Source organism: Hippoglossus stenolepis, chromosome 2 (assembly GCF_022539355.2).
Source record: "Hippoglossus stenolepis isolate QCI-W04-F060 chromosome 2, HSTE1.2, whole genome shotgun sequence".
In the NCBI taxonomy this organism is placed as follows: Eukaryota; Metazoa; Chordata; class Actinopteri; order Pleuronectiformes; family Pleuronectidae; genus Hippoglossus; species Hippoglossus stenolepis.
Genome location: NC_061484.1, coordinates 27729480 through 27739078, shown reverse-complemented (window position 1 = coordinate 27739078; position 9599 = coordinate 27729480). Strand labels below are relative to the sequence as shown.

The 9599-nt window shown below is 40.6% G+C and overlaps 1 protein-coding gene and 1 long non-coding RNA gene across 2 annotated transcripts in view; both read right to left on the bottom strand.

Annotated features, from left to right (window-relative positions):
- LOC124852592 (B-cell receptor CD22-like) overlaps positions 1 to 9599 on the bottom strand; it is a 483032-nt gene that overhangs the window by 389511 nt on the left and 83922 nt on the right. The gene's annotated exons all lie outside the window — the stretch shown is intronic.
- Positions 3367 to 5150, bottom strand: LOC118099577. Its single transcript, XR_004694301.2, has 3 exons — positions 4950 to 5150; positions 4773 to 4833; positions 3367 to 3478 (listed from the first exon to the last, which is right to left on the bottom strand). It is a non-coding gene; the product is annotated as an uncharacterized LOC118099577 (long non-coding RNA).

Below are 9599 nucleotides of genomic sequence, written 5' to 3'. Positions count from 1 at the left end.
TTACTTTCTGTAGAAAAGAAACACATTTCCATGAGCAGCATTCAGCATTTCAACTGATGACTCCACACACTGATGACAATTCCTGCATCGAGTGGAGAGGAACTCAGTCATGATGATAATAATAATAATAATAATAATAATAATAATAATAATAATAATAATTATACTAGCAATAATAATAATAATAATAATAAGTTGCAGACTCTTTAATATTTTGAGCTCTAGATTTATAGAAACTCTAAACAAAGATACAAAATAATACTGATGATAATTCCTTCATATATTTTCTTTCTGCATCACTTTCTGCAGTGGTGATCTGAAAATGAATGAATGGTTCATTTATATTTTTACTTTCTTTCTCAAACTCACTTCAGGTGAATCAGAAGTCCGAGTGTAAAATAGAGAAACATGAATGTAGACGTACAGTACCTGGTCACAGTGAGAAGAAGGACAACAAATCCACTCGCTGCCGCAGTTACACTCATAGTAGCTGCTTCCTGCCTGTGACTTCAACAATAAAAACGCCCACAGATAAATAATGTGCACGAGATGAAACTCAGTCACATCACAGACACCTACCTACAACACAGAAGAGTCTGAGAATAAAGACAGATTCTGAAAGAAAAAGATAAATTAAAACTGTTAAATATAGCTAACTTCCTTCCTCTTCCACTCACCTGCATCCTGAGCCTGGATGGTGTTGGGAATTAAACTTGTATAACGAGTGTGAGAAACAACTTATGGCTGTTCATACCAAACCTGTATCATCCACATCACAACATCTCACTGACACAAGAAAGACAAATTCCAAGGAGACTTGAGAGAAACTGGGCCTGTTTTAATCTCATCTGTTCAGTGTCTCATTAAGATGGCCAAAGATTGACATGAAAAGACAAATTAAAGAAAGATTTAAAATTGAACTGGAAAAATAAACTGCCATTAATACAGTAAGTGATTAAAATATAGTAAGAGTTTCAAAACAAAAGCAAATTACAACAAATGAGCTTCACATTTAATGGAAAAACACAAATTTATATCAGATAAATCATTAAAAACAACTTTAATGATCCCTAAAGAAAATCTGTTGTTGCAAAACTGTACATCACAGTTAGAAAAGAGGAAGTTGTGAGGAACAATAAATGAAATAAACAAGACTATAAATATGAATAATGTTGTGAAGAAAAACAAAGTATAATTAACATCAGTCTCCTAAAGGTGCAGCAAACAACCAATTATGTTACTAAAATTACCAAAACTAATATTATAATAATGAAACAATAATCCTAATGAAGAATAAGTGATAATATATAATCTTTTTGTATAACTTATAAACCTGGATCACAGCAGTACAACATTATTCTGTTCGTAACAACATTCGAGTTTCACACCCCGAGAGAGACGTCAGAGAAAATGGTCACTATGGTGAACATGGTGGATTAAAACACACCTAATCCCTTCTTCTTCACGTGTTTAACACGTGATGAGAAATACCACAAAACACTCAAAGTGAAATCAATGGGCCTGATGCAAACTTTGAACAGACACCAGAGGCAACACAGCTCATCTGTGTCAGCAGTTCACTTTGTGTTAACGGTCACATTCAAGGTGTTCATCACGTAAGTAGCAGCTCACATCCACATGAGACGTGGTCCCTCCAGTCCTCAGAGGAAATGAGCAGGAACTCCTGATCGGGCTGATGATGGAAACGCTGGAAAACAATAGTGTAGAAACAGAAAGTAGTGAAAGAGACAGAATCCTCTCTGTGGTTTTATCAGTAAAATTCTTTACTACTATCTAGTGGCAGCAGTGTCACACTACAACTAACTAATAATGCTTGTTTTACTATTTTATGAATAGAAAAAGTTAATTACAAGTTTACAGTTTGTCGACTGGTCTGACACACACCCGCAGATATTTTCATGTTTGAAGCGTGTTATAAAATGTTTGATATTTTTCATTCAGGCAATGGCGTTTTAATAACTTCTACAAGTTGCTGATATATTTCAGATAAAAAGTCGAATACCGAAGTCAATTTATCCATTAGCTGTCAAGACAAGTCACTTAAAACTGAACATTCATCAACAATGATGCTGGAGTCTGGTCACCAAAGTAGGATTCATCTGTGGGGACCATGTACAGTTGTATGAACTTCTATTCAAATCCATCCCGCAGCTGTTGAGATATTTCCATCGGGACTAAGGTGATTTCCAGACGTTGGTCTAAACAGCAGGAGGTTTTTGACTGTGCTGTACAATGCAGCTGGGATCCTTTCTCCAGTGTCCTGACCTCTGGTTCTGAAAGGAGATAAAACAAATAAATGATCAGGAGGTCATGGAGACGTAGCATTAAAGGAGACATTGAGTTTCAAAGTTCTTGCAAAGTTAAAAAGCCCAAAGTCTGAGCTCCTCCTGTAAAACGAGCTCCTCTGCCCCACAGAAAACATGAAGCCCTGAAACACCTCACCAGTAGTCCCGCCCGTACCTCTGCATCACCGGCAGAAGCCAGGGCTGTAGCAAACGAGCATAAGCAGTATTTAAACGTGAACAGTGGTGCTGAAATACATTGTGTTACGAAGGTAACAATGTTAGCGGAGGAGGTCACTTGGCGTTCTCGTGGGAAAACATCTCGAGGTGGATGATGTGGCTGAAAATACGTGTTGAATGCTTCAATACAGGCTGAATGTCACAGTCTCTGCTTCAAATGGAACAGCAGCTTCTAACACCAGACCAGAGAACTTAGGAATCCATTGTGTTTCACCGCTTTTAAACAGTCGCTGTTGATTGGGGAACAATCTGACACTCTCCACTAAAACGAGAGCCGCTGCACACGGGTTCAAACAAACATGTCGCTCATACGTAAACGTTTAGCAAACTATAAGAAATGATTTGAGATTGAATGTGTCCGTAAAGTGGGAGAGTGGAGGATTTCACACGCACAGGGAAGTATTAGCCAATCACAACAGAGTACGGTGACCAATCAGAGCAGACTGGGCATTATCAGGAGGGGGGGACTTAAAGAGACAGAGCTAAAACCAAGTGTTTGAGACAGAGGCTGAAAAGAGTGAGCTGCAGCAATAGACAGTCGAGGAAAGTGGATGTTTTCTGAACATTAAACATTTTAAAGTCGAGGGTTAACCTAATTAAAATGATCAAACTGAATATGAGTAGAATATGTCTCCTTTAACAAAATACATATGTTTAAACAAACAAGAAAAATGAAAGTGTAAAACAATGACTTCTATAGGATATATCTCTGTTTATGATGTTTTGTGGTGTTAGGTGAGGATAATGGTCCTGAATGAAGAGTTGCTCACCTCGGGGCAGATCTGTTGACAGAAGCGCATTTAACCTCCTCCGCCTCCTCGTGTTTGCTGGGTTCAGTTGATCCGATGTTGGAGGACAGGATCCGTCTGTCTCTTCATGAAGTGGACACTAGCATAGTGAAGGTCACAGTTTTCCTCAGACTGAATGGGTAGACACTGCAAAACACAAATTTGCTTTGAATCTTGTACATGTGGCAGTATGGACAACGTTAGAGTCCAACTATAGCAGCTATTGATTTATTTAAACCACTCTTCTCTACACCAGACGTGTTTCCAAGGACAGGAAACATGTGGATTCTGCTAAAAACCAAAAGGAGGGAAGGTCTTCAGTTTGAATTCCAAACACTAACACTACAAACTTCTACTTAGTGTGTCTGTGAGCCACTTGTGTGTGCGCTTTTCACCTCGGTTGTGTAAAGATAAGACTACATCTGGGAGCTGGATGTTCACGATTTCGCAGCCAAGTTTGGTCAAACAAGTTGTTTAACATCATTTAATTAGAGGTCGAGCCACACAATATAATCCCTAGACCCCAAAACTATCTGTAAGCAAATCATTGATAAAAACCCTTTAGCACTATATTTTGGGTGTAGTAGTGTGTATCATTTAATTGTATAACACTTTAATACAACTGCAGGTCTACAGACACAGAGGCACTTAAAAAAAGAAAAAGTCAGGCTCACAGAAACTAGAAGGAGCTTATGAAGGAAGGGGGATAGCCACCCCCTAACTCCCTTCTTTCTCTCAGTCTTGTTCACCAGCAACGAGTACACAACTCTGTCTCGCCGATGCACCACGCCCTACTCACCGACACTCAAATGCCACACAGCGCTATCTCTCCCAAACTCGTGAACACAATTACCTCAAAACGTTTTAAAAGGGCAAATATACTCACTAAAAACAGACATGAAAGAACACAACTGCTCTGTGGATCAACCTTAATTATAGAGAGCTGCATCCACACACAGCCAACACTGACTTTATTTGTCCCAACGACACAGACTACGAACAGCAGTCTCACACACACTTCGTCTCAGACAGAACAACGCAAAATCAACATATTACACAGCCACACCCAATGGTGATCTGCTCCACATTACAGTGCTCCACACTAAAGATATCTGAACCAATCAATACAATCTTTCACAAACTTTGACAAGATTTAGCAGCACATGTTACAACTCAAACAAACTTAGAGCAGCATCAAGTGTCATAGTTCAGTAAAAACTGTTGAACAAACCGCACAGCACAGAAAATTATAACACTCAGCGATTTGCTTAAATGGATAGATTACCAGAAGGAAATTCAAACACCAGATGATTGTTTTTACAATGGCAATTTTGACTGTGATTTTAATAACTAGTTTTTAATCTTCACATGACAGAGAAAAGGGTTTGATATGAGAAATAGTGGCGTTTGAAAGGATTGGACGCTGAACTGTGTGTCTCACCTGCTCACTGTGGTCAAGTCTGTCCCCAGGATCAGCAGATTGCTGAGAGTTTCTCTTTCTTCTGATCAATTGAACCAAATAACAAACAATATACATAATAATTGAGTTGATTTAATTTAACAGGACAAATTTTCATGAATTCATCGTACAAAGCTTTAGTGGAACAGATTTGCTCACCTGATCAGTAGGAACACGGAGAGGAGAGTCACAGCGAGGAAAACTGCAGCGGCTGATCCAATGAGTGCTGATGTCCATGACAATACTTAAAGGGGACATAGCATGCCCATTTTACCACAAGTTGATATGGTTCCTTGGGGTCTTAATGAAATGTCTGTAACATACTTTGGTCAAAATACCACAAGGATCATTTCAAACAGCACCCTTTTTACCCTGTATAAAACAGCCCTCCACAGAGTGACCTGTTTTGACTGCCTGTTCCTTTAAATGCGAATGAGCCAGCTCCCCTCCCCGCCTCCCCCATGATTTTAAACGATATAAATACATATTTTATATATAAATTATCAAATATGCAATCCCATACTTTGTATTCCCCTTCTGTTAACCTGGAGTTTAATTTTCCTCTAATCACATAATTAATGTCCCCTCTGCCCATCCACTACAAGCACACAAGCAGACAGACAGAGAGAAAGAGGTGGGGGGGCTATGAAGACCATCATTTACCCCCGAACCCCGACATTCAACGGGTACAACAACAAGCGGAGAAAGCACAATCGCGGCTGACCTTATATATACAGTCTATGGGGCTGACCAGCGGAGAAATGCTCGTCTCGTGGAACAGCCAGGCGGCTGCGTGCTGGAGAACGGGCGCTGCGCTGCTCAAGGCGCGCTTTCCGCGTCCGGTACTCCCGGCGTAACTACTGTAACCCGGCGTAATTACTGTAACCCGGCGTGCTGAGTAGTGCTGAACACTGCGGAAGTCTTCCACACTGCTGGCTGTGTGGAAGACCGCTGCGAGGCAGCGCAGCGCCGTTCTCAAGCCGCCTGGCTGTTCACACGGGACGTGCATTTCTCCGCGCTGGTCAGCCCCATGTAGGGAGACTTCCAGTTCCTTGTTACGACACAAAACCCAGGAAGCTCAATCGAGTCGCTCAAGCATGACGTTTCTGACTTAGAGGAACTATAACAAAATGCGCGAGTGTTTTTTTCCCAGAGTTTTTGGGTTGGTAGACATGCCAGATACCCACATTAACCTGTAGAAGCACTAACAAAGTGGAATTTGCATGCTATGTCCCCTTTAAAGGTGCAGGACGAAACATTTACAAAAAGTACTTTTTGTCATGTTTGCTAAACCTGTCTCGATTTTCTGACTGAATATAAAGACAGTTTCTTTTCTAATAAAACGTGTGAAGAGCCCTGTTCAGAGTGGCCTGTTTATGGGCGTGTTTCTTAAAATGTTAATGAGCTACTGCTCCCCTGCTGGAGTGTATGTGTGACGTGGTGCACAGGAGCAGGGCTTTGTTTTCACCACTGTCTGTCTGCTGGAGAGCTGTTTGCTCGTCACGTGAATGTGCATAGTGAAGGAAATATCTTTCAAGTCTACTGAGGATGGTGAAAGCTTATGGATGTTTTAACAGATGCTGATGGATTCCTCTTTGTGCTGCTGATGGTCTGACTGTGAATATTTATGGGGCAGAAGTCAAACGACCCATATCTGCATATTTAAATGTAAAGGACAAAGAATGGGACAGATTCAATATATCTTCATTTAATAACCTGTGTTTCACCATGTCACAGTAATAAAGATGTTTGCTGAACTCTTCCCAGCTCATTCTCAGCTGTGCAGTAATATTTCCAGAGTCTGACGACCGATGGAGCTGAGGACAAATTAGTCCTCTCACTGAGACGCTGGAACTTGTTTGTCCCCACTTCTCTTGGACCAGGTGTATTTAGCTGCTGGGTTATTAGCATCACTGCTGCAGGTCAAGTCACTGAGCTGCCCTCCATGATCTCACCAGAGGGACTCACTGACACAGAGGGAGGCTTTGAGCATCTGGAAGGATAGTTTATATTAACACACAGAGAATACAATCAAAACACTGTCTGTATTATTTGTTAAAAGTTTAAATTTAAATTATTTCCACATTATTGTAGCTTCATGTGAGGAGGCGTAAACTCACACAATGTAGGAGAAGGGAAACGCCTCATGTCCTCTATAGCACAGTGATAGCTGTCTGTGCATTAAAGTGTTGGAGGTGAAAGTATTTTTTTTGTCCAAATGTGTTCATTGTGATTGTACCAAACGTAGGGAAAGATGATCAGGAGCTGACACCTGCTGTGACAGGTCAGCTCTGTCCAGGTAGAATATGATTGGCTGTTGATCTCCTCACATGTACCTGGAGCTGAGGGTTCAGAACAAACATGTTATTTTATTTCAACATACACACTAACATTTCAAACTGACTCTAATGTAAATGTTACCTGTGACAGACAGAGTGACTCAGCTGAACCAGTTAAACTCCCATTAGGTTGGTTTGTTGTGAACCTGAACTTGCATACAGCTGAGCGTCTTCGTCAGGTTAGAGATTCTCAGAGTGCACTTGTTGTTTTACAGAGATACTCCACATGACCTGGAATACTCCGGATCAAGTCCTTAGATCAACGTAAATCATTACTCACTTTAATGAACCAGAATGTTTTCTGAACTGTAGTATCATGGTTATTCAACCTGGATGGGTATGTGTAGGTACAGGTAATGTCCACTGTTGATCCTCTGACGGCACAGATCCCAGTAGAAAGGTAACTTACACTCAAGTCAATCTGACTCTTATCACTGTAACACAGAGCACATCAGAGTAATCAGAAGATAAACTTGTACATTTATAAAACTAACTCCATGTATTTTCTTCTGGTGAATCACCAGTCGGCAGGTTTTCATTTTAAGATGATGATTTATGCTAAGATGAGGAAACTTTCAGTTCACAAAAACACAGGGAAGTGCCCTTTAGACTTCAGTGTGAGGGAGAAACACACTGTTGGAGGTGATAATATGAGGGACTTTGGTAGAAGTTGCTCTATAATGGAGCAAACTGGCCAATATGGAGAAATGATCGTCTTATGCAGAGCTTCGAATAAAGAGGAATGACACGCCCACTTCCTCCCACTCTCCGTGAAATGAAGCCAAATATCCTGATACCAACGCTGCCATCTTTCATCGGAACCAGTTCACAGTAGTGGTCTGGAGATGGAGCCATATCAAGGTCCCGCCCCATACATGATCCTAATGTCAGGCCTGGGAAAACCTTTGTAGGGATTAAAGGTACAGTACTCAAGTGGTTTGAGTCTTAACAGATCGGAGTTTCTCTGTCCACCTGGGTGAATCCTCCGGGAAGGCCCCACTTACATGTGGGGTACCTCAAGGATCCGCTTAGGCCCTGTCCTTTCTCTCTATATATGCTGCTCCTAGCCTCAATTTTTTTGAAAATATAATGTCTCCTTTCATTGCTTTTGCAGACGACATTCAAATATACTTCTGCCCCTGAACCAAAAAAACTATCACTGCAGCCCCCTCTTTGATTGCTTAAATGACGTAAAATCATGGATGGACTCAAACTTCTCAAATTAAACAATAAAACTGAGGTTATCATATTTGACAATCAGAACTGCAAGATATGGTCAATCTTGGGCCGTTGGCTTCTTATACTCACTCCACTGTAAAGAGTCTTGGTGTTCTTTTGACAGGGCTTTTAATCGTCAGAGTGTAGCTTTTTCAACTTCGACATCAGCAAAGGTAAAGCCCTACCTACCACAAAAAGACCTTGTGAGAGAATTATCCACGATTTTATAACCTCCCGTCTGATTATTGCACTCCTGTATGTAGGCTTAGACAACCATCCATTAAACTCGCAGCTATCCAAAATGCTGTCACCTGCTGACTAGGACAAAGAGAGACCATATTACACCCACGTTGCGCTCCTACACTGGCTTCCTGTTTGTCACAGGATCGCTTTTAAAATCTCACTTTAATCCTTTTAAATTTAACGGACTGGCAACCATTCTACTTACTGAACTTTATGCACACTCCAGTTAGGGAACTGAGATCAGCAACCCAACTGCCCTTGGACAAACCTCAGACAAGGCTAGTAACCAGAGGTGATCGCGCCTCGCAGTAGCCGCCCCAAACCTGTGAGCAACCGGTCACTTCACATCAGTTCTGCCCCGTCTTTAACAAATCTCTAAATCGCTACTAAAAACACACTCTGTTCCCAGGCTTTCGCCTTGTGCTGAGGGGGTTTCATCGCAGCTGATTTTATTTCTCTCATCATATATCTTTATTTCTATTTCATTTATTTATTTATGTTTTATCTTATTTTTACATTACACTGTATTTTTATTTGTATTACTTGCACTATAATGTATTACCTTACTGTCCCTTTGTTGTACCATTACTCCTGTAAAGCACTTTGGTCAACCAAGTTGTTTTTAAATGTGCTATACAATAAATTACATTGGACATTGATATGAGTCACCAATCCTGGAGTCAGTTGCCAGTTGTCAATCATGAAGTTTAATCTACTTATTTCCATCCAATAACAAATTAAAACCAAACTTATGAGAAACATGAACAATAGAGTGTGATAAGAACGACCTAAAATGACACAAACCGGGTCTTTTTTGAGAAAAATGTATTTGACTTTTTAGATTGGTCCATGTCCTTCCTGAATTAACATGGAGGAGGCAGGATGTATGTTCTATACTGCACAGCCACTCAGGGGGAAATCAAGATGCTTTGATTCACTTCGTGACCAGTAAGTCAGACTTCAATCTATATTTGCACAAGCAGAATACTAGCACTAGTACTACACTAGT